This window comes from Chroicocephalus ridibundus, chromosome 2, assembly GCF_963924245.1.
Source record: "Chroicocephalus ridibundus chromosome 2, bChrRid1.1, whole genome shotgun sequence".
NCBI lineage: Eukaryota > Metazoa > Chordata > Aves > Charadriiformes > Laridae > Chroicocephalus > Chroicocephalus ridibundus.
Window position 1 is genome coordinate 24,106,342 of NC_086285.1, and position 25,336 is coordinate 24,131,677.

The 25,336-nt window shown below is 39.2% G+C and overlaps 1 pseudogene; it reads right to left on the bottom strand.

Annotated features, from left to right (window-relative positions):
- LOC134510541 (ATP-dependent translocase ABCB1-like) overlaps positions 1-21,907 on the bottom strand; it is a 35,189-nt pseudogene extending 13,282 nt beyond the window's left edge.
- Between the last annotated feature and the right edge of the window lie 3,429 nt (positions 21,908-25,336).

A 25,336-nucleotide genomic window follows, 5' to 3' on the forward strand; every position in this document is an offset into this window, starting at 1 on the left:
TAATATAGTCTGCCAAAAACAGATATTCAGGTCATCGCCTAACAGTCACGTAACTGTTCTTACAAATAGTCTCCAAGGAAGTTGGCATGAGATAATGATAATCAGCTGTAAACAACTTAACTATGAGATAACTTTAAACTAGTTCAGTGCATAAGAATGCACTCAACAAGGTTACTTTTTTGGCAAAACTTTATGAATAATCAGTGACAGTATTTTGAATTTTTTCTTGCTTACTGGGGGTTCTAATTGACAAGCGGCTGAACATGAGCCAGCAGTGTGCCCAGGTGGCCAAGAAAGCCAATGGCATCCTGGCTTGTATTAGAAATAGTGTGACCAGCAGAAGGAGGGAGGTGATTGTCCCCCTGTACTCAGCACTGGTGAGGCCACACCTTGAGTATTGTGTCCAGTTCTGGGCACCTCAATACGAGAGAGATATCGAGGTGCTGGAGCGAGTGCAGAGGAGGGCCACGAAGCTGGTGAAGGGCCTGGAGAATAAATCTGATGAGGAGAGATTGAAGGAGCTGGGACTGTTTAGTTTGAGGAAGAGGAGGCTGAGGGGAGACCTCATCACTCTCTACAGCTACTTGAAAGGACATTGTAGAGAGGTTGGTGCTGGTCTCTTCTCACAGGTAATTAGCGATAGAACAAGAGGGAATGGGTTCAAGCTGCAGCAGGGTAGGTTTAGGCTGGACATTAGGAAAAAATTCTTCACAGAAAGAGTGGCTGCCCAGGGAGGTGGTGGAGTCACCATCCCTGGATGTGTTTGAGACTCGTTTAGATGTGGTGTTAGGGGATATGGTGTAGGGGAGACCTTTGTAGAGTGGGGTTGATGGTTGGACTCGATGATCCCAAGGGTCTTTTCCAACCTAAATGATTCTATGATTCTATGTAAAGACAAACAGGTTTCTTTTTCTCAATGCATATATTCTTTTAAAAATAAACCTCTTTTAGCTTTAGCTCTTTATTTAAAAACAAACCTCTTTTAGGTTCTTATATTAATGTGTATTAAGGTATAACAAAACACCTCTAAGCTTGTGAAACATCAGCCTGTACTGGAATGGTACTTGGAAGCAAACTTCACTTTCAGCCTTCAAGTCAGTAAGAAAAAGGAAAAGCCTAGCAGCTCGGAACATGAGAGCTAACCTCCAAAAACTTAACTGTATGCATGTACTTAGCAGACCTTTCCTTCTACATCATTACTTCTACACAATAAGTGAAGTTTTGTTTTAGTATGAAAAGGACTAGGAGCAAACACTCCAAACTATTTTCTAATCAGTCTGGAGGTATAGAAATGCCTCCGACAAACTTTCCTAATACAGATCATGGAAAGAGAGTATAAGATTTGCTGTGCCCAGACTCCTCTGCACAACTGACTGCGGTGCAATGGGAGGGAAGGAAAGGGCAGAAGAGAAGATCACACAGGTGCTGTGTTGCTCGGAGTGTGTCAAAACCCAGTCCCCACAAACGTCAGTCTGTCCTGAGACAGGACGTCTTGGCAAGTGGGGAAACAGTTCTCAAAGTTATGAAACGAAGTAACACCCTCCCTCTTTGCTCCCACACTCACATTTTCCTTTGACGCAGATTCCCAGGCTCCTGCTTTCCTTCCATGCTGAGAGGGGAGGGAATGAAAATCAGAGCAAGAGATTGCAGGGCATGGTCAGCCACACTGTCACCGTGATTTTTTCATGCATCTTTGTTACTGCTGGTTTCTAGACTGTGCCTTTTTATACTAAACCCTCAGAAAACTGCAAAGTGAGAGAAAGAGACGGTAGGTGAGAGGTAGAAGAGAGGGGCTCTGAAAGGAAAGAGCTGGAAAGAAATGAAGAAAAGGCAAAAAGGCAGAGTGCTGGGAAAGGATAGGGACCACAAATGCAGACTCAGAACAGGCGTATGCTCTGAATGCTACAAACTATTTGAGAATATAAATTAACAACTCACCTTTTTAATTTTCAGCTTCATATTTACTATATCATCATTTTGCCAGAACAATACAGTAAGGCAGACTTTTACTTCTTTGAGGAGTATATTATTTATACATCACCAATGTCCCTGTCTATTAAGCAACTCTGTGTAGTACAACATTAGATGTAGTACAACAAAAATGTCACTGAACCCACCTTTCCTGCGATTTCCAGTTCCTTCTTATCTTGTTTTTGCATGTCAGCGAGTATCTTCATTAGAATCATTCCCATTGCAGCAATAATTGTCACAACAGTTAAAAACAGAGGAGTCAGCTGCCAGCCACAGAGCAATGACAAAACAATCACAGTCCCAAGATTAGCTACATTTTGGGCGATTAGTGCCAGTCTGGAACCTGCAGCCTGGAAAAGAATGAAACTAACGCAAATGACTGTTTTATTTCACAAGTAGACGGGAAATACTTGTTACCTAGACAATTGAGATTTATTCAGCAGAGGATATCTGAAAGTGCTAATAGTCCTTAAAAGTGAGGCTTTGAGCAGCCTGGTCTAGTGGGAGGTGTCCCTGCCCAGGGCAGGGGACTTGGAACTAGATGACCTTTATGGTCCCTTCCAACCTGAACTGTAATTTTGTGATTCTGTGTAAGTCCAAGGACTTACAGTCCTTGTTTTCAGGTTTTGCACAAGAAAACACAATGACATTTCATAAATCTCGTATTTTTTATACATAGAACTGTGACTTCAAACTTGCCAGGTCTCCTGAAACATGGCATTTCCTAACTTGGAATCTGAGATAACTATTTTTTCTCTCTGACCACTTTTAACTTTAAGAATGTGAACAAACACAGTGCTGCAATGAAAGCAATCCTCACTGTGAGGCACACGCCTCTCAGTTTGTTAATATTTGTAATGTTTAGCATAGAAACACAATGCTGTTTAGACATCTAAGCAAGTTGGATAAATAAATAAATGGACTCCTTGGATGACTCATTTATACTAGTGTAAGAGGACTGAATATTAGAATGAACTAAAAGCAAACATATATATATATATGTAAATACATATCTTACCTACTATTATGGCATTAAAATTTTGTGTGACACAAAAATAAATATTACTTAATAAATAGTTATTTAATAAATAATTTTATATTATAGTATTCAATAAATAACAGCTTCCAGATGACTGTGTGTACAGGATTTCTACCTATTAAATCCAGTCTGTAACTTACTCCATGCTAAACCAGATGTGAAAAATGCCAGTGCTTATTACTCACTCCTTTCACTTGTGAGGCATCATTAGCAAATCTTGTAATTAATGCTCCAGTGCTAATTTTAGGATCATCAAACCAGCTGATCTCCTACAACATGAAATAGAGTTATTGCAATCTTAAAAACTTTAATTTGCACTTCACCTAGTTAGGCTACGTACATAAGAGAACTTAATCACTTCAGATCACAATGGGATGACACACACGATATGGTGATCTTTACATGTAACCATAAATACAATAGACCTAGAAGTTTAATGAAGATATGGGAAAACAAACCTCAAACCTAAGTTGTGTTAACAATCTGTATATCCTTTTCGCAAAAGCACAGACACCACCACATTATTTCTTATCATGTGTAGCTTTACAATAAATTTTGCTTGTGAATTTGATGTGGTTTTGATGATCGGACACTCACTAAATAACAACACCAAGAAATCTCCCATTTAGGGACAATTACTTGGACGTATAACATGCATCTGCAAAGACTACTAACTAAACAATATACTTTCTCCTGTTATAAAGCTAAAAATACATCTTCGTTCTCTGTCAGTTACAAGTACTGTGAAATCTGTAAGTCTGCTGTGAAGTGTTCCAAAAGTCTGAGTGTTGCTGCAAAATTTCTGAGAAGACATATGTAAAATGATATGCAGTGCTGGGACGTTACTCAAGACTACCTCTTCCTCATCTGGAAGACACTATTATCAGGGAAGAAAATCTTGTCAGTCATATACTTTTGTATCTCATTATCAATTCAGATAAATTGGTCAGAGGGATCAGTGACTCTGAAGCACTTATTTGAAAAAAAAAACCATCCAAATTCAACGCAAAATATTTGTATTATTCAAACCCAGGAAATAAAAATAAATTTTTCACTCTATCTTTCTTCCAGATTTGCCAAATATCAAACCCAAAAGGTCATTACCATGAAACAATCTAAGTATTTGTATTACTTTATGAATACATAATTATTAGCAGCAGTATGGTATTTTTGTGTAATAACTGTTCATAAGATTACTGTAAGAGCTTTTATATTTCCTACCATTAGTGTATAAATCAACGAACATGTTATAGTTTGATTTCTTGGGAGTTTACTGAGGGTGAGGGATTATTTTAAAGTGCAGTAAAGTATTGTATTTATAAATACAGTAAGAAAAAAAGATGGAAAACAAAGAGTTTCAATCTGACTGTAGGCTTACATAGCCAGATGGCTGCTTTGGCCTTCCATGATATGGAGAACACACTACATGTGTCAGTGCTAATACACAAAACCCTCCCAAGTCCCACTGCTGTAGTGCCTGATACTTGAACATGATGCCAGGTGGGCACTCTTTTCACGCCAGAGACTTCACTTTCCTCCTGGGCTAGTCAAAAAAGTCTCATGGGACATAACTTCCAAGGAGGCGACCTATAATCCATCCCCATAATAAACCAGAAAGAAGGGGCATCTGGGTGCCCAGTGAAAGGGGTTAGCAGAAGGGAAGCTGATGCAAGTCAGGTTGGTTTTGGGAACTTGTCTAGGATGGAAGACCCCTCTGTGGACACCGGGTAAACTTCACTCAGTTGTATGGGCTGAAGAAGTGGTGGGCTTCTGCCTGCTTGGAAACCTCCTCTTTGGTCCCAGACTTGCTGATGTATCAGACTAGAATGGTTGGGATTGACCACCGTCTGTAGTGAGTGAAAGGCAAGGGAGCGATGTGTCTAGTCTCACACCGCGCTGCTTTCTACTACCTCAGGGATCATGCACATAGCTACAGCTGGGTCAGCTGGGAGTAAAATTTGATAGAAATTCAGGGAAGGAATGCATTTAGGCTGTGGATCAATAATAAAATGCTGAATACCAACACTTCCTTGAAATACTTGATGAATTGAAAAAAAAAATACTGGGTAGGAAATCAACTGGTAGGAATGGCAGCAAAAGAGGGGCAAAAATACCTTAGTTCTAGCTGTGCTGAAATATGAACTGGAAGTGCTGGCAAGCCTGCAGGGCAGGTACCAGCACAGGCTGTGCCACCCAGGTAGGGCTTACCAGTTTGCACTGGTACATTACACACAGTGCAGCGGAGTAGGGATGCTGAGCAGCTCGCCACTGCCCCAGCTCCAGGAAGCAGCTAATGCCAACCATCAAACGATGGCGATAAGGCTGGTTACACATGCAGCTAGGATCCTTGCCGTCCTACTCACTGCTTAGCAACTGGAGACTGCTGTGCTTGGATTCCAGACTGATTATTTCAGCAGGTTTTCACTCTGCTGCTCAATGCTCTCCTACCGCTGGCCCCTCCTGTGGCTGTCTTTGGCTCTGTGCCTGCTATGTAAGAGCAGCCTCCTGTTCAGTGAGTGCAGCTGGTCAGATAGCCAGGTCCTATAACCTTCATCAGTAAATATTTGTGGATCATTGCCTGTACATGGAGTTACCTGACCATGAAGGCAGACCTGAATTTCAGATATTGTCTCTTAGAGTACAGCCTACTTTCTCTGGTCCTCAGTCCAAAGGTGCTTTGATTTTATTAAATAAGCTAAATAAACACTACCATTACCTTTGAGCTTTCTTACACTCGACCTACAGTTATATCAATAAAAAGGTTTTAAAACCATTTAAAATATCTATCTGAACCTGTTATAAAGATTTAGTCCAGTCAGTTTCTAAACTGAGCTAATGAAATCAGTATGGTATCTTTATGGATATGATCCCAGCATGAGCACTTAAATAAATACAAAGACAATTTATGGCATGTAAACAAGCAAGCATTTCTAAAGCTCCAGAAAGCTAAATATATAATGCTTTTACCTGACTCAGAATTGCTCTAAAATCCATGGATTGAAGCCTCATTGTAAGGATTTCTCCAGCTTTGACAAATGTGAAACCCTGTTTGAGAAAAAAAAATAAATATCTTTTTTATTACCTAATCACAGTTTTTGTCTTTTTCAGATAAATACTTGAGTGACTGTCTGCATATAATATTAAAAAGCAAATTACTAAATAAAAAATATTCTAGCTGTAACCGAGGTAATATAAGTTTTTAAAAGCTAAATTCAGCACGTGTAAGGGTAGAGCAAAGAATGAGACATTGTTTTTTAAGAAACAAGTGTATACCATGTAATAGTCTTTAGGGTCCACCAAACAACATTTTAATTGTGGGATTTTTATTTTTTTAATCACATCTGATCTCAAACAGAAACCAGTCACTTCAAAGTAAGATGCTGGGTGCCTCAAGTACTCACAAGTAAGATCCTATGCTCGTTTTAGGCATTGTAGAAATACCGGGGATTTCCCTCTTTCTCTAAGAGCTTTCAATCAAAAAGCTGCAGTGCTAATGGTTATTTTCTAGAGGAGGCCTCTGAACCTGCACAGATACTCACTGACTACAACACAATTCAGCGTGCACAAAGATGTACTAGTGAATCTGTTAGTCCTGGGCCAGGGCCATGTAGGGTCAGACTACACAGGAATGACATGAGGGAGACATTGGATCCTGGGCTGCATCAAAAGAAGCATGGCCAGCAGATCAAGGAAGGTGATTCTGCCCCTCTACTCCACCCTCATGAGACCCCACCTGGAGTACTGTGTCCAGCTCTGGGGCCCCCAGCACAAGAAAGACATGGACCTGCTTGAGCAGGACCAAAGGAGGGCCACGAGGATGATCAGGGGGCTGGAGCACATCCCCTGTGACGACAGGCCGAGAGAGCTGGGGTTGTTCAGCCTGGAGAAGAGAAGTTTCCAGGGAGACCTTATTGCGGCCTTCCAGTACCTAAAGGGGGCCTAGTGGAGAGATTGGGAGGGACTCTTTATCAGGGACTGCAGTGATGGGACGAGGGGTAACGGTTTTAAACTGAAAGAGGGTGAATTTAGATGAGATATTAGGAAGAAATTCTTTACTGTGAGGGTGGTGAGGCACTGGAACAGGTTGCCCAGGGACGTTGTGGATGCCCCATCCCTGGAAGTGTTCAAGGCCAGGCTGGATGGGGCTTTGAGCAACGTGGTCTAGTGGGAGGTGTCCCTGTCCATGGCAGGGGGGTTGGAACTAGATGATCTTTAAGGTCCCTTCCAACCCAAGCAATTCTACGATTCCATATTGTCCTGTATTTTCAAATGATGATGACTTAAAAAGAAAAACAACAACAATTCTTGTTAAGTAAATGAAAGATTGATAAATATTGAGTAATTTTACAAAGCCCGATCAAGTATTGAAGTTTCATTAAGTCCACTCTATACTCAGTGAAAAACTTGCCAATACGTAATACTTAGAAGGGAGGGGATTACACACTTTTAGACACAGAGATTTTTTTTCTAATTTTTTGTCACATTAAACTGTTCTGAAAACATACAGGGGAGTTAACTAAGGTAACTGAAGAGATCCACCAGAAACCCTCTGTAAAATGAATCAGAAAGTCAGTAAAAGGGACTTTCAACATGAGGGAGCCTTGAAGAATAGAAACAAGACTTCCAGTCGCTTCAAAGTTAAGGCCTGAGAGAAACTGCTTGAGAAGTTCAGGAGACAGCTCAAGAGATAATAAAAATATTCAAGATAGACTATGTCTGAATGACAAAACTTCAGGAGCCTGAGTCAATAAGGTGCTGGGGATTTGCAAAAGTACTTGCATAAAAGAGTTTGAGTTTTCACAATGAGGTGGGAGGCACTGAAGCAGATGACTTGAGGAGGGTGTGGAGTCTCCATCCTTGGAGGTATTCCAAACCTAACAGGACATGGCCTTAAGCAACCCACTCGGACCTCAGAGTCTGCCCCATGTTCAGCGGGGGTTGGACTAGATGAGCCACCGAGGCCCCCTCCAACCTCAGCTGTTTTATAATTCTATGATTTGGAAAAGTAGTCTGAGAAGCGATCAGCTCCAGAACTTGATTTTTTCCCCACAATCTTAATTTTTACCTTCTCACACACTTTGTTTTTAATGTCGTACTTATAAAGAAACTTTCTTGCTTAGAATTCCTGTAATTCACAACTTTAAATTAAACTTGCATATTTTACTTAATTTGAAGTTTTCTTAATATGAAGTTTAGCACTCTTCAGGGAAGATTTTTTTTCCCCCAGAGTTTCTCTACTGAGAATACACTGCAGAACTGGAGGTACCTTTGGGAGCAACTCAATCCAGTTAGGTCAATAGCACACAATATGATAAAAGTTATGAAAAACTTTTTGTGAAAAAGCTACCTACATATTAACAAACTTGTAGTAAATTCCATTCTGTTCTATTAATTCATTATGAGTCCCTCGATATGTGATAACACCATTTTCAAGTGCAGCTATAAGATCCGCATTTTGAACCATTGAGAAACGGTGAGCAATAACAAGTGTAGTGCAGCCTTTCCTGACCTGGAAACAGAGTAACAATGACTTCATATTAGTATTGTCAGGTAGAGATAATATTTCCCGTCTTCATATTAGAGTTGAACAAAATATTTTAACTGAAAAATTTTCTTTGTAAATGATGTTCTAGTAAAGATCAGAATTCTCAACCAAGAAATTTTGAATTTGACAATATTTCTCAGTTCCTCCGAGGTAAACTAAAGCAAAAATGTAGCTTAAATCTAATACTGCAAAACATACTTTATTTGAAAATATAAATTAAGGTACTCTGTTTTTTTCATGTCAGACTAGTACTTTCTAAACACAAAAATCTAAAGGTTCTTTTTTTGAAAATGCCCCTTCAATATCTTCCCAGTTTATGTATCCAGTTTCCACTGAAAAAATACTATCTACCATTAAGCATGTCAGTGACAATTCTATTTCAGAGCATTTCACAAATATTAAAAATTAATCACTTAGCAATTTTACTTGCTATAACTCATTTAACTTAGCTGAAAATATTTATCTGAAATTGTATTTAATGTCATACTTCTGTTACAGTGTTTTTCCATCTTTTTAATTACTTGTGAATAATAAAATAAATCCTAGAAGTATGTACTCTGACATGACAAAGTTATTTTTACAGGCACGTTGTGAGTGTGCACTGGGATAAATCGGTATTAATATCCAATGACCCAAAGAGTGAATCCAAGCTTTATATAATTCAGTTTAAAAATCTTAACATTTTGAACTGCTAGAATAATGGCTTAATAAGTGTTTTACAATTAAAAAATAAAAGACAAAGCTGTAACGTGTGGGATATTCTCAATGAATTTCCAGCTAAATCTGATAGCCTAATATTGTCACGTGATTTTAAGAACTGGAAATAACAGCCATTCAAGCCATTTTCTTAACACCCCATCCACAGAAAGAGCGAACAGAGATTCAGCAGAGGTTTGGTAAAGCCTGCAGGGAAAAGGGGTCTACTCTAGATCTGATGTAAACCTTCTATAGAGGTACACGCTCAGCACAGTGAGGAAGAGAAAAAGTAGGCAAGAGGAGGACAAATGAATGCCTGGCACACAGCAGCTTAGCTTTGTCTTGCTTAAGATCAACAGAGCTAGTCCAGTCTGAGCAAGTCGTTCTGGCGCGCTCTGCCAGAAACATCAACAGGGAGATTCATCTCACCGTACGACATATTTCAAAGATAGGTGGGGGAGGTGAGAGGCTAAGTAACTTGTTTAAACTAGCTGTATAAGTTTTATATTGCAGCAGTGAGTTGGAATCTCACCAAATACGTCTCAGTCAGCAGTTCCCTGCCCTCCTGTCCCTGGGATTCACTTTACAGGGCATGGGTTGGGAGAAAGATCCCTGAGTGCCGGCTCAGTAGTTTCAGAGAGTAGTGTAAATTATCAGGAATTAAGAGTCTAACTCTTGCTGAAATTAGCAGCAATTAGGTGTCCAATTAAGCATTAGGGACTAAAATATCTTTGAGGATGAGAAAATAGATTCTGTTGTCTGAGTCTTGCAGCACAGTGGGTAGAGTAAGGTACTTCTCCTGAGGCAGAACAGTGTATGGTGGAAAAATGTTTTCTAAAGATATTGTCCATAGATAAACTGTGATCATTGCTGAAAATGTTTATGCAATGGTGGGAATTTGTGTTCGCCCAGAGCATAAGCATAATGCACAGTGGGAGAGAGAAACAGAGGGAGGGAAATAACCAACGAATGTGATTGATTCAGCCTGAGGAACAGGTGTAACTATTTTGTGAAAGGTTCGTACACTTGCTTAGGGCACACAACAAGAAATACAGGATTGGCTGTTTTTTTTTCAATTGTCTATGTGGTTTATAAGTTAGGTCTAGGCAGCAGTCAACATGTAGCAGCTGCTCTTGAAGACACCCACAACTTGGTTTTGAATTACTTTGCTGGGTGTTAATAAGAACATATCCCAAAACTGCTTGGGAATATTTAGCTCTTAGCCCATGTTGAGCTCTCCACTGCTCTGAGGACTAAAACTGGTTTAGGAAAGCCTGCTACAATTCAGTCCTATCCATAATGCCACTAAATTAATTTCATAGGCACTTACAAAAACGCTTCACCATTGATCAATACTGACTTTGTCCAGTGCTGCCTGCACAACTGATTCACTCTCAGTATCCAAAGCTGACGTTGCCTCATCAAGCAGAAGAATTTTAGGATTGCAAACCAGAGCTTGGGCAATTGCTATTCTTTGCTTCTGGCCTCCACTCAACTGGATTAAGTGCCAAAAGGCAACTCCTGTAATAGCTAGAGGAAGACGTAAAAACCAAAACTCTTCTCTAATACTAGATAATCTGATAAACATTTTAGAAACCTGATGCTGAATTCACTGAGAATAGTAGTCTTCGTAGTCTTTGTATTGATTCCAGTGGCTACTGATAATAAGTGCCAAATGATTTCAACTGATCTCTTTAGAAACTGGTAAACTGGAATATGTTCTTTGTCTATTTCTTTAAAAGTTGCTTAAGAAAGCCCTGCCCTTCTCTGTCTTCATATTCTACCTGAACAAAATGGGAACAGATCCCGATCCCCTTTTATAGATAAGTGAAAGCAGACTTCCTTCACACTGGAAAAGAAGATTTTGCAAGACATTCTTAATAAACGCCTTTTCAGAAAGCATTGAGACTTCTTCCCCAGTTAGACTTACCTTAGTGAGAGCCCTCCAACAAAACAATCTCTTCCTTCGAAGGGCAAGTTTTCCATTGTAAATGCAATAAAGTAGATGTTGGATCTGCTGCCAGTTTCTCAGAGAAATACTTTACCAGATTTACAGTGTGGACAGTTTGGGAGCTCAGTATACTGCTATAACATTTTACTGGGTTAAAATGAATATTACAACAATTAGAGATTGACTTATAAGGACCTCCAATCTTTTAGCTTTCAGTGAAGATTTCTTATAGTTACATTTTATTTTCGAAGGCAGACTCTTAATTTAGTTAAATAACCAGTTCTGGCTAAAACATGTTATCAGTTCTAGATAAAAGCAAAGGTTTCCATTATTTCTAGGACTACTTTTTTTTTTTTTAATTATAGCAACTGATTTTCTCTAAGGCAATCAAGTTATCTTAAAAGGAATTTGTATCACCTCCATGCATAATACCTTAATATCTGGCCTAGCAGTATTACTGAATTAAACATTTTGCAATTCCAAATTACCCTTAACATGGTTTGGTTTATAGCCAGCATTGGACGCACTGTCAATTTGAGGTTCCTGTGCAGAACAACATGTCAAGAAAAGGAGAAAAATCGCATTGTTTAGATTTCTAATGAAATTTTAACATGATACAGGGCTAAGAAATCTTAGACATTAATGTTACCATATAAAGAGGCATTAACAGGTCTCATTGCAAAGTAGCTGCAACTACTCATAGATGCATGAAGATGCCAGTCCAGGCCAGTGGGAGACCTGCTGTTAGGGGTGGGTAACCAATGCAAATGCTCAGGGCCTTAAGTCTTCACTGGCATACATTAAGGAATAGAGGAAATAATCTAAAACATCTGCAAAAGGAAGGGGTAACCTACACATTCACATCCAGCCACTGCATACTAACAGAAATTTGTGTTCATGATTACGCCCCTTCCTTTAGGACAAGAGAAAATGGCCTCAAGTTGCACCAGGGGAGGTTTAGATTGGATAGTAGAACAGAACGAAATGTTTAAGGAAACAGGAAATTTTTTTGTGTGAAACTAAATTTGTCACACCAGAAGAAGACTCTAATTCCTGATTAATTTTTTCAGCCTTGGGTCTGACTATTTGTGTGTGGGGGTGTTTTTTCTGAACATATGCAACTCTGCCACTCATTTCAGGTGTTGGAAATGAAGGCTTGTTTGCATTTTATCCTAATCATACTTAAGTATTAAACCAAGCTTACAGTACAGTGTAAATTGCTAGTGTCCCAGAGGCTGTGACAGTGAATGCGGACTGCTGCAGGGACCAGCGATAACCCTTGCTCTGCACTTATGTGCTGCAGAAGCCTGGCTGCAGGTGCTCCTGCTGTCCCTGCTCCACCAGTCGCTTTCACTGAGCAGATGAGAGCAAAGCTCCTTCTCAGCTGCTTTCTGCAGTGTGTTGGTAATATAAACTCACCTGCTTGGCTTTGCCCTGGAGCGGATAAAATGGATTTACACACTTCGTCACAAGTGGGACCGATTGAATGGCCTGCTCCTCAAAGACCCTTAGGTGTTAGCTTGAGACCCCGGCACCTGAGAGTAACGGAGGGGATGGCTTCAGGAGCTGCTGACCTATCACAGGTGTGAACTCATTAGCAGACAGGCTAACAAGGGAATCAAACCTTCAATCACACTGTCATACTCCAAGCTCTCCAACAAAATGTTCAACCTGCTATCAGCGTAGATAAAGACTATAGGTAAATAAACTGTGTCATGCTGGTTATCTTCAGACAAAAGATCAAAAAGATAGCAAGAATGATGTTCCATAGCAGAATACAAATAAATACATGTGCATGACCTTGGTTTGTGACCTTAATGCTATACTTGTCTTTTTTTTCATGTGCCTGCTTTTTTTGCTTACAGCTCTCACTGGATTTACGAGGCCTGTAAAACCATATACTCTTTTCAAAAGGGGCTGCATCGCTGCATGTTTTGTGATGCTTTTTGACATGAATAAAAAAGAAGAGAAAAAGAAAAAAATCAGTAGCAAAGACATAAAAAAACTTAAAACCTCTTTAGTCACTACTATAAAAACAGCCAGCATATGGAAGCTTTATTCTCACCTTTCCATTTCTCTGTCCTCCAAATGCTACCACAGTTCAAACTGCTGCCGGAACTTCCTCTGCAACAGCTCCTGCTCTTGGATATGCAGTAACTCTTTGTTAGTGAATGCAGAAATTATCTGTGTAGAAGAAAAATATTTTAACACTACCATTCAATCAATACCTGAATGAGCTTTGTTCTGATGCCTACGAATTCTTAATTTATTGTACTGAATTTCCCATCTATCTGCTTTGTTTTATTTAAAAAGTCTTATAAAAGACTCCACATTTAACTGACAAGGCAGAAATTTGATGAAGGGCATCATGACAATGCCTGGATCACGTAAAATGATAAAACTAGAAACATGCATGTTATCTGCTGCCAAAAAATGAGGTCGGATTTTCAGTTCTTCTGTACTTTCATCATTACAGAAAGTTGGAGGAGCTGACTAAGATCCCTTACACTTAGAAATACTTGTACCACCACCGTCAGACAGTTCTGGTTTGTGTCAGGACAATCCATTGCCCAAGAAGCACGGGAACGTTCATGCTCCCGACACACTGCAGATGAAGCTATAGCAGAGCACTCGTGCTGTGAAGTATTAGGGACTGCATGTGTTAAATAGGGTTGGGATTTTCATCTTTGCCAAAAGGGCAAGGCTGGCCGGTGTCTCTGAAATTCAGTAGCCAGTTGGTACTTGACACCCTGATGCCCCTTTGCAAGTCCTAGACAAAAGAGATTATATTTCTACAGATGAAGTCTTCTTCTCTCTCAGAGAGGTCTGCAATCCACTTCTCACGTGCTGTTTTCAGTAAGTTATTGGGAGCTGATCAAATGGCAAAGGGAGGATCTGGAGCAGAGTTCATGGTGTGCTGGCTGCGGCTGTCCGTGTCCTTGTGCTGTCCCCGGGGGTAATGGCCCCCTGCCCTTGGGGTCAGGGCACACAGACGGGCCTTATCACAGGAAACCAGATTCACTGCAGGTTCATGCCAGAACTTACTGCCAGCTACTGCCATGAGCTCAGCTGTGCCATTTTACTTCATTTCTGTATTTATTTATTTTTATTGACAGTACTCCCTAATTTTGGTGTATTTGTCATGGAGTCCAGCAAAGAAGACAAAGGTACCACTTATTTACCCTTTCGTTTGACGGCGTGTTCTACTTACATAAACTTTGCAGCAGGATAGCTGGGTATGGAGGGGGGGCACTGCACTTCGTCAGCTGTACCAGCGTTGTCATGCACCTATTCTCACCTGTCTGCAAGCGAGCGAGGTCTAAATTCACTAATAGCCAGGTTGAATTTTCGTTTTACAAACAGTAAACGGGATTATAAGAAGATATGGATTACCAGGATACTGAAAACTCGTGCTTTTTGCCTACCTTTGCCTGGAGAGCTGATGAGAATCCCAGAACAGGATTGAGTGCCAGGATTGCAAGTGTTAAGTTCCAACCTTTTGTAAAATCAACTATAAATCCAGCGAAAAAGGCAGCCACTGCCTGAAAGAACATTGCCATTTTTTCACCTATTCCTTCATTAATCTTGGAGATATCGCTGAAAAAAAAACCCAAGTTGTATCCAAACAAATAAGAAAGTATGGAAAAGACAGAAATTAACTCTTTGGATACAGTACACTTTGTCAGTGCTCCATCATGTTTCTAACACCTGCAATTCAACACAGCTACAAGTTTGCAGCCATGTGGGGGCTACATTCCCCCACATCTCTGTTCCTCAGGCTCCATTTCAGTGATGCGCACACATCTCAGGATCCGGATAAACAACAGCATAACTTACAGAGGGGTTTAATAACATAAAATAACATTGCTCTGAGGGAAGTATTACAACTTATTTTCAATCATTAGAATTAATACTCAGTTGGCAATTAACTAATATTTAATGCTTACTCCACCAGCCTAGTGTGGACTTTGCCCACAGCATTTACATCAAATCGCCTAATCTCCTGTCTCATTACGGCATGAAAAAAATTATTGTCTGATTCTTTTTAGTTGCCAGCAAGAAGCCAGTGTTCAAAATGAAACTTGAATGTAGGCAGCAAAAAGAACACCAGCTCCTATTCCAGTGTAATAATATATTCTTGAAGGAAACAAAACGATTGGAAACTGAATTAATTCTACTCCAAACAGGGCTAGCTGCCATTTCTCTTTCTTCAGTGTCCAATGAATATTTTTAAAGTTCTTCCAGAGTCAAATTTCAGTTGTTGTCTTTTGCTAATTTACTATAAAAGTTCCACAAAGTAATACAACATTTTTAATTTAGAAAGTAATGGCTCAAAATCCATGAAGACAGAGATTAAAAAAGACAGGCTTATAATGACACATTTACTCTTAGAAATACTTTATACGGTGAACAAAATTTAAGACAGGAATTTTAAAAATACCTAAATGATGTAAAAACAAAACTAAGTTATATTTCAGGATATTCACTTTAGTTTAATAGAGACATTGAATTTTAGTTGTTCTCATGCTATCATACTAATTGTTTTGTATAGCTGTCTTTGAGAAATGTTAGTTTTATTTTTAAAAATTTTCCTAGGGAAAAATAAAAAAAATAATGTTTAGGTACTGTTCATATAATTGCAACAAAACAAAGCTCAACACATACAAAAAAAAGAAAAAGCGATAAGGAAAGTTATTCTAAGTACTTTTGTTACAAATGAATGCCAAAAGATGTCTTACTCATGTCATAAACAAAATATATCATATTTAAATTGAAAAAAATATTAGTACATTAATGAATAATTTAAAATTAAATGAGTAGCTGAATGTGTTCTTAATCATTGTCTGCATAATAGAAAATCTATAAAAAGCACCAAAACCTGGGAAAAAACAGAATTTATGCATTTTACAAACATATAGTTTATGCTAAAATACAATGGAACAAATTTAATTTTGGTTCAAAATCCCTACTAGTTATAGCTATTTTATAATATGATTAGTAAAAATTAATTGGAAAATAAAAATATATGACAAAGTGAATATTTGTTCGATGACAACTGTTAAGAAAAGTATAGCTCTGATTTTGCCAGCTTTTTTGCATGAAAAATATACCCAAAGTTTATGTTTAGATTCCAGTTCCAAAATTGAGACATATAATTTGTATATCAATAATTCTTAATTTTTATCTTATGCCGTGGGTTTTGTGCAACAAGTGTAGAATTTGCCATCTGTGATTTCATACTCCCTCCAAGGAGCAGGCCATCCCTGCTTGCTTACAAAACAAATGCCCTTCTCTGAGGTTGAACAAAAAGACTAGGGTTTTCTTTCCATTTTAGAAAGGGGCATGAAGAAAGAGGAGCTCGGACTTAAAAAAAAAAAAAGTGGAAACAGAAAGAAAACCTGACAAAGGCAAAGGATGACAAAAGAAGAGGTAGGGTATAGGCAGACAGAGAGAGAAAAAGGAACAACCCCCCTCCAGCCGTAAACCTGCAAACTGCTCAGACAATGACACCACATGTCCCCACAGCCTGTCTCTGGAAATTACTGGTGCTTAACACTTTAGAAGTCTGTGAAAAAACATTATTAAACGAATGTGAAACAGCTTATCAGAGATACAGTGTAATCAGACCAATCATTGCATCTCAGTCCCTATTTCGATTTTGTCCAGTCAGAAAATGTTAAAAATATACGACCATAGTAAGTTCTTGGCCTAATTTATATATTTTTAATTATGACCCCTGCAGATTTGTTGGGCATACAAGAAGTATTTCTTTTATTAGCTTTAAATTTGGTGTCTCTCAGCTTCACTGTCTGTTCTTATAGAAGAGAAGGGTACTAAAGTGTACTTGATTTACCTTCCCAAAGGCAATTACTAATTGGGCGACCTTTAGGTGGTTGATCTTCTGTGTTTGTAGTGGCAAAGACTAAATGAAAACTGAAAACCTGGAAATCTAATGGAAACTCCATCATGCATGACTTAATAATCATCTCATTTTCTTTTATTTCTGGTAGAGTACAAGGTGTTTGTCTTTAAGGGATGTCTTTCAGAATTTCACTTATTATCCACAAATTTTTAACGTGTGATCCTGTGCAGTAAGAACATGGAGTGAATAAATGGCTTGCCTAAGAAGTTATCATGAGCTTTTGATGTTGAGGGTTTTGCATAGGGGAGGAAGAAAGGCAGTAGATGGTCTGAGTTACAAGAAACTTCATTTCACGTTCATAACACTGGATCCAAACTTCACTAGCGGATGGAGTTATGTAAAATCTGTTTCCATAGTTTTCATACAGCTACTAGGGTCTCCTAGGTACTGTCTGTTAAAAAGTTTGTAAACTAATAGAAAAAAATGTGGTTCAGAGATTGTAAGTAATTAGTTGACTTTGCTAAATGATTTGGTGCCATTTAATTATGGAGAACAAAAAGTAGTTTTGGGGCTTTGCGTGTGATCAGTTCTAACACTTTAGGAAATTTGTTAGGCATCAGTCAAAATGTTTCTGATTTCGATGAAAATGAGAAAGCCAAAGAGCAGGAAACGGGGAATCTCTGTAGAAACCCTGAACTCTAAAACCAACTCTTTTTTTATAATTTGAGGTTAGAATTTTACATTTAAGTCGCACAAGTGGAATAAACTTGGAAGAACTTTCTCAAATCTAGGGGGAAGAAGAGAAAGCTTTGTTTAAGGAGAGAAAACTCATGTTTAAATGATAAGATTTGTTGTTCAAATGGCAGAAGTAGGTTTGTACTAGGAGCCTCTTTATTATTGAAATCTAGATATTGATATATTGAAATATCTAATAACTTTTGTGCTGGGTTATATATTTATTGCACCTGATTTTTTACTTTGTTTTTTTTATAACTCGAACTTTATTACCTATATAGTTTTGTTTAAAAACAGCTTCCGATTTCAAGGCATAGCATGACACATTTTACCTTTGTTTCTTCTACCATTTCTCATTCATCCGTTTATCTAATTCCTTAATCCCACTTATAATTCCTTAAAGAGTTTCCTTCAAGACTAGCATTTCAGTTAATTAGTGAACTACTTGTAACAGCACAGGAGACTGGTTGGAGTAAATACAGAAATGGTCAAATTAAAACCCTGTCGCTTCTTATGGTAGTGAGTGGACCAGTGACACATCTGGCCCACAGCACAGGAGCAAACTACTTCCCTGGGAATAAATAGCTTGAAGTGAGCTGCTATTTTGCTCTTTATTTTTTCCAAATAATAATAATTTTTTATTGCATGAAAGCCATATTTCAGTGACATCAACTAGGAGCTACAACAGTTCTTACCTGGGTAAGTCATGCTTTCTGAAGTAATAAAGCTATCTGTCATGACACCAAAGATGATCATCACAAGGGGGAGACGGGCTCCGTGGAGTATTGCCATGGCAGTGCCCACCACCATCAGAATTTTATCCTGCCAGTTGGAGTCTCGAAACTGAAAGTGGAAACAGAACTGTGCTGAAAACTCCTCTAATTACAGCAAATGCATCTGAGTGGCAACATAGTGTTAACAGTGCAGGAGGAGGCAGTAAAAAGTAAATCAAGACAATTTTAATACATAAAATTGTAAAATCGCAACATAAACCAGTAACTTCTTAATAATTGTTTTAAGAATAAAATAATGGTTTTCATAAAATATGAAGAAATATTAAATGTTAAAAAAATATTTTAAAACAAATTTTGCATTGAATTTAACTGTGTGCAATTGGAATTTAAATTTATAACTGAAATTTAAAAAATAAATTCTAAGAATATCTATAACAATTCCTTTACTTTTACAGTATCTTAGATAGGTCTACACTTGGGGCTGGTGGGTCTTTACCACAGTAAGCAGCTTCAAGACCAATGTATTTAAAGCTGTACAAAAATGATGTCTACTCTTTCTAGCTTTACTTTATTAATACTTCTCATGAAACAATGGTCATAAAGAAATGAAATATGATTACGTACTAAGGGGAGTAAGAGTTTCGTCATACATTTTATTGTACACAAGTATACAAATACAGGGAAAATAATCACCCTGGGGTTTCATCATCTTGCTGAAGCCAAAAAAATTCTTAAATTCAGTTACTGGACATGCATGGAGGCAGGTGCCATGTGCTGCCACATCACCACAGTGACCTCTAAACAGGCTCTCAGTCCATACTAACTGTGGGATACCTTATCCTCCTTGTACGGGGGTGCTAAATCACCTCTCAGGCCCTGGAAGGGTAGTGCTGAGGAACGGTTAGCTCGGAGCAGGTTGACCCTCTACCTATGCTCCAAATGAGGAAGAACAGAAAGAGAAAAATGGGCAAAAACCTCTTTCTTGTTGCATAATAACAAGTATGAATCCTTGATTAAAATTGTATCTGTGGATGTGTAATGGAGTGATTGCATTCAGCATCCTCTGGCTCTTACAAGGCACCCGTGTCACTGTGCCAGCCTGGGGTACTCCTTGGAGACACCAGTCTGAGCGTGACATGTCTGGCCCCGCTGCCAGAAAATAGGTGTGAGTGCTCAAACCAGTCTGGGGACGTGATTTCCAGAGGCACTCAAACCAGGGATAAAAGATCAGCAGGTTTTCCTCCCCTAGTCCGTAGTGATGGTCTGAAACCCATGGCTGTGAAATAATCCCTTCAGTGAAGGAAGCTGGCTTTTTTGGCACGTAGGTAGGGGCCACAGGGTACACCTTCGGCACCTTTGGGTCTTTCTGTGGCTGTTAACTGAATGGAGTTGCCCTGGTCTTTCTGGTGAATCAAAGCAGTTAGTGTTTCTTGTCCTCTGTACGGGGAAGCAGCAATTACAGAATCACAGAATCACAGAAACTTCTGAGTTGGAAGGGACCTCTAGAGATCATCTAGTCCAACTCCCCTGCTAAAGCAGGATTGCTTAGAGTACATCCCTCAGGACTGCATCCAGGTGGGTCTTGAAAATCTCCAGAGTAGGGGACTCCACAACCTCCCTGGGCAGCCTGTGCCAGTGCTCTGTCACCCTCACTGTAAAGAAGTTTTTCCGTGTACTTGAACGGAACTTCCTATGTTCTAACTTGTGCCCATTGCCCCTTGTCCTGTCACTGGGAACCATTGAAAAGAGCCTGGCACCATCCTCCTTCAACCCACCCTTTAGATACTTGTATGCCATAATAAGGTCTCCCCTCAGCCTTCTCTTCTCCAGGCTAAAGAGTCCCAGCTCTCTCAGCCTTTCCTCATAATGGAGATGCTCCAGTCCCTCAATCATCTTAGTTGTCGTACGCTGGACCCGCTCCAGTAGTTCCCTGTCCCTCTTGAATTGGGGAGCCCAAAACTGGACGCGGTATTCCAGTTGTGGCCTCACCAGTGCAGAGTAGAGGGGGAGAATGACCTCCCTTGACCTACTGGCCACACTCTTCCCTATGCAGCCCAGGACCTATGTGCGTTGTTGTTTTCTCCTATGTGTGAATTCTTGCCTCTAGTTTCCTGCAGGTTTTCAGAAAATGGGAAGAAAGATGGGAGCTCTGCTGAATGCAGTGCAAGCACTGGGAATGTGGAGAGTGTGATGTTTGCTGTCATCACTCCTATATTGTGCAGTAGTGGTTTTCTTTTCCATCTTCTGCAGGAAGAAGGTTTGTTTTAAATGCTGGAATTATCTGTCAGGAGGTAAATGGGCATTAGTTTTCTGTAGGTATTTGGGAGACTTGGAAAATCTTTTCATTTACAAAAGAAAACTTTTTTTCCTAAAGCTACCTCAGATTCTGTTAGATGAAGACTTAAACCTGAATAAATCCCAAGTCTGCTACTAGTTGAGCATGAAATTGAATTAATCTGTTAAATCGTCATACATTTAGCAATGGGAGTGAAATAGTACAGAAGTTGCCGTGTCATTTCCTTTCCAGGATAACTCAAATATCTCATATGCAGTTTCATTTGAAGTCCTCAAGAGGGGCAGGTAACTAAAGATGTAAAGAGAGAAATTCTTATGGTATGTTATGAAAACTTCTTCAGATGGTTGTGGTCAAGCAGGTGCCTAGAGAGGCTGTAGAACTGCAGCTGCTGCAGATTTTCCAAACTTGCCTGGGCAACCTGCTCTAACTTTGTTGTTCAGCCTGACTTTGAGAAGGACATTGGGCCAGATGACCTCCTGAGGTCCCCTTTATTGATGATTGCTCTATGTAAAAGGTAAAAATATTGTGGCCTACACATGAAAGAAGAAAATTCAAACTGCGTGCTTCCAAATCACCTGTTGAAAAATGAATGCAATTGTATTGTAAAATCTGTTGTGATTCTTCCCTATTGTTTCCTGGATATGGATTTGAGTGGGAGAGTGGCTGAGAAGAGACTAGTTAGCAATTAGTATAGTACTGATAAGATAGAATCAATTGCAAAAGAATAACTTGAAAATGGAAGCTAAGATTCCCTTGTTTCTGACAATGCCTTTTAAAGAGTATTCCATTAGGCAGTGATGCCAGGTGCTTATGAAAGTATAGCTAGTGTAGGAGATAAATTTTCTGCCCTACGCTACCCTTATGCTGGGGATTTTCTTTCCCTTTTCTTTCTTTCTGTGTCTGCAAATACATTTCAGGTCCATGTTATATCCCCCTTTCCACCCATCTGTTAATAGATCTATGTCAGCATCTGTTGGACATAGTTGGCGCAGTAAAAACCTCCAACGTTTTAAGCTACCTTACTCTATCTCCTGTGTCTGCCTTTTCTTTCCTTTCCCCTCCATTTTCCCTTCCCATCGCAGATCTCTGAGTACTCTATACCGTAAACAGCCAAGTGCCTCTCGTATAGCTTTGCAACATGAGTAGAGATACATATATAAAAATAATAGATTTTAAACATTATGATAGACTGTGATTGCTAAACACACAAATAGCATGAAGCATACCACTGTAAACAGGCTGAGCATATTCAGTTTCTCAGGTTTCTTCTCGTCCCTACTGATAAAAAATTATGATTCTATTTAAAGTAGGAAGAGCACTTAAAACATCAAAGCAAGCTTAATGCATTATGAATACACCTACTGTCTCTTAATTGTGTTCAAATGCAAGAAGGAGATACAGGAATGTAAAATAAGAACTTTTAATGTAATCTGAGTGCATTTCTCTGAACACTGTCAAAAATACTTCCAAGAAGCCTTCTGGTTTGGTATTGTGTTAATTCAGAGCCTATTTAGAAAAAAACCAACCGTACAGTCTTGCTGTAGGTTACAAGCTACCTATGTAAGACTTATTTAAAATTGCAGCTCCTATGAAAAAGTATTAAGAATGGCTATAGCTAAATCTACTGTGGGATTTTAATAATGCAGCAGAAGTCCTCTTGCAAACTTTGCCTAGTGGTAGCTGTTGACCAAATTTATACGTAGCTTTGGAAAATTAGGTGGGTGGGCTAATCTGACATTACTGCCAATTGTCTGTCAAAGACCTCTCATAGCTGAGTACTTTGATTTTGGATGATTAGACCGCAGTCGGGCAGGCTGGTCCCTCTAATCATAAGATTCAACCTACAGAACTGAACTTGGAAGAAACTAGGCTATTAAAATGAGAAGTGGACTGCAAAGAGGGGAAAATGAAACAAACTTGGAGAAGGTGGATGTGGTGGCAGAAAGAATGCAATGCTTTGTGATGGTCAGAAGGCTTGTACTAGAAAGAAAAAATGAACAGGTGGAATTTCAGAAAAATTACTGTGAGTTTGCAGGGCAGTGTCCTGTCCTGTCACGCGATACCCTGTGAGTTATTAACGTGGCTTAAGGGGCTGGAAGATGATCTATGTCAAACAGACAGTGCTAAAATGATTTAGGAGTTTTGCTTCTGCTTGGGAAATTTGAAGGTTCATACTGAAGGTTTCCTCTTGAAAAAAGGTTAGTTAAACCACTACTCTTTATCTGACTCTATTGTAGGGAAAACCTGGGGGTTTGGGGATTGGGGTTTTTTGGTGCTATTCATCGCATTGCCATTATAAGCAGTACTGGGTTTAGATTAAAAAGTGACAATAGTCAGTCTTTGCCTACACAGAGATAAAATAAACTGTTCTATTCATAGTTGCCACTTTGGGATTTAACTGTATTTCTCTAGCTTGGGCACTCCCAGCAATGACTGGAAGGCAACACGCTCAGTAAAATGAGCAGTGCAATCTTCAATGAAAATAGGCATCTTATTCAATTAGTACTGCACCAGACTTTCACTGTTCACTCTAAAATATGACACAGTTTTGTATTCATTTGCCTTCTTCTGAAATATGCCAGGCTCTGAGAATGTTGTTAAAGTCTGTCTTGTTTGCAGAGGGAAATAAAGGTTTTGGTTGTAGGTGTTTTTTTTTTAACGAACTCAAAGAGAAAACATGAGATATTTTATTTTTACCTGACATTTTCACAGCTTTTTGGTATGGTATAATTAGCAGTGGTAACAGTAAGCTTTATTCTGACATGCCAGAGACTGTAAGTTGACGAACACTAAACCGATAAATTACTATACTTCCCTCCATGGACAAATTCAGGATAATTTGTTAATGTTTTAAAACTTTTTGTCTAAATCAGAATTCAATATCTCCTTTTTGGCATGAAAAAGGAGGAAACATGAGCTTTAACAAGGTCCCTTGACCTATAAACCATCAGAAAGGAGGCATGAGAAGGCTGTTATCTGAATAAACTGAGCTCTCCCTCTGACCAGCCCGTGCTCTCCAGTTAAAATTAAACACATCTAGCACATTTTAAAGATGTAGGTAAAATGTCAAACTCTTTCCATGGTTTTGCAATGGAGCTTCTCTCAGCTCTAAGAAGTTCAGTGTCAGATTAAATACTAGTATTTCTCCTGCTGTCACCAGCGCAAGTCATTTTAAAGGACACAAAGCACTGCGCCAGTCAACAGCTTCATAAACTCTTAATTAATCCTAACGGGGATGAGTCACTGTTTCCACTTCTACTATGCACACGGGGCAGTTTTTGGTGCCTGGAAATCCCATTCAAACCATCCTAAACCCTCTCCCGTAAAGGTACATGGGGATTAGGTATCTTTTACTGCATAATATGGAAAACAGTGAACGGGTTCACAAGTAATCAGGATGACTGAAAAAGCACCATTTCCTGGAGCAGACCTTTACACTGGCCTGTGAACCCACCACAAACTGTTCAAGGGAAAGTGCTCTTGTTATCACTGTTCAGCCATCCATGATCAAGCTGAATGGGAGTCAGTGTGGTCCCTTTTGTATATCTTGTGCCCAGAAGATGGAGGTCATTTGCAGAAAATCATATACTTTCCTTAATGACAAATGATCATAAAGATTCTTTAGCCCTGCTCTTATAATACGTAACAGATAACACACATAAGTTTTATAATAGGATTTAAACTATGCCATATTTTATCTCTTGAATTAACTCACCTCAAAGTTTTATGGATAGTTGTGTTTATATCTGGAAAACCAGTGCTGTCTTTTGATAGCTTGGTAGTGTTGGTTGAGAAGGAACGGAAAGCTTGAAAAAACAAAATAAAATCAAAAAATGTTTGGACAGTCAGAATGAGGTTTGGTGATGTGAGAGGAACTCAAGTGTTTTCCTTCCATTATGAGTTCTCAGGGTGGCCTTCGAGGGCCATACAGCAATGCAGCGGCAGGCAGAGGTGGCAGAGGGGAAGGGGAGAGCTGCTGCAGCCCCCTCCCTCATCAGGAGAGGCAGGAGAGGAGACAACCACGGCAGTACTTGAGGTGATAGCACAAAAATTGTAGTCCTGGCCATTGCTCAACTGCACTAACAGCTGCACACACATAAACTCCTAAAGCTGGATGAGCAGCAGCAGCCAGAGAAGGTTGGGTTAACGTTCCATGAGGCTTCTCAGAAATGTCAACACTGGTTTTGTGTCTCAAGCACTGAACTCTTAACATCTGATTGGATGGATGTACGTTCCCTCTACAGCTGGGAGCTGAAAGTTTTAAACTGTGTAGAGATCACATTCTCAGAACAGTTTTCCTTTATGATAATCGTGAATATACTCACCAGACATCTCTTCTTGTGAAGCAATCTCATCCTAGAAAAAGATTTTTCCTCAGTGTAGAGTGATAAACCATCTCTGTATCCCCACGGCAGCCAGTTTTTCCAATTATATAATTAACTTATTTTAAGATTAATATTTTAATTTAGGTGACATAAAAGTGCATTGTACATCTGTTTTAAAGTC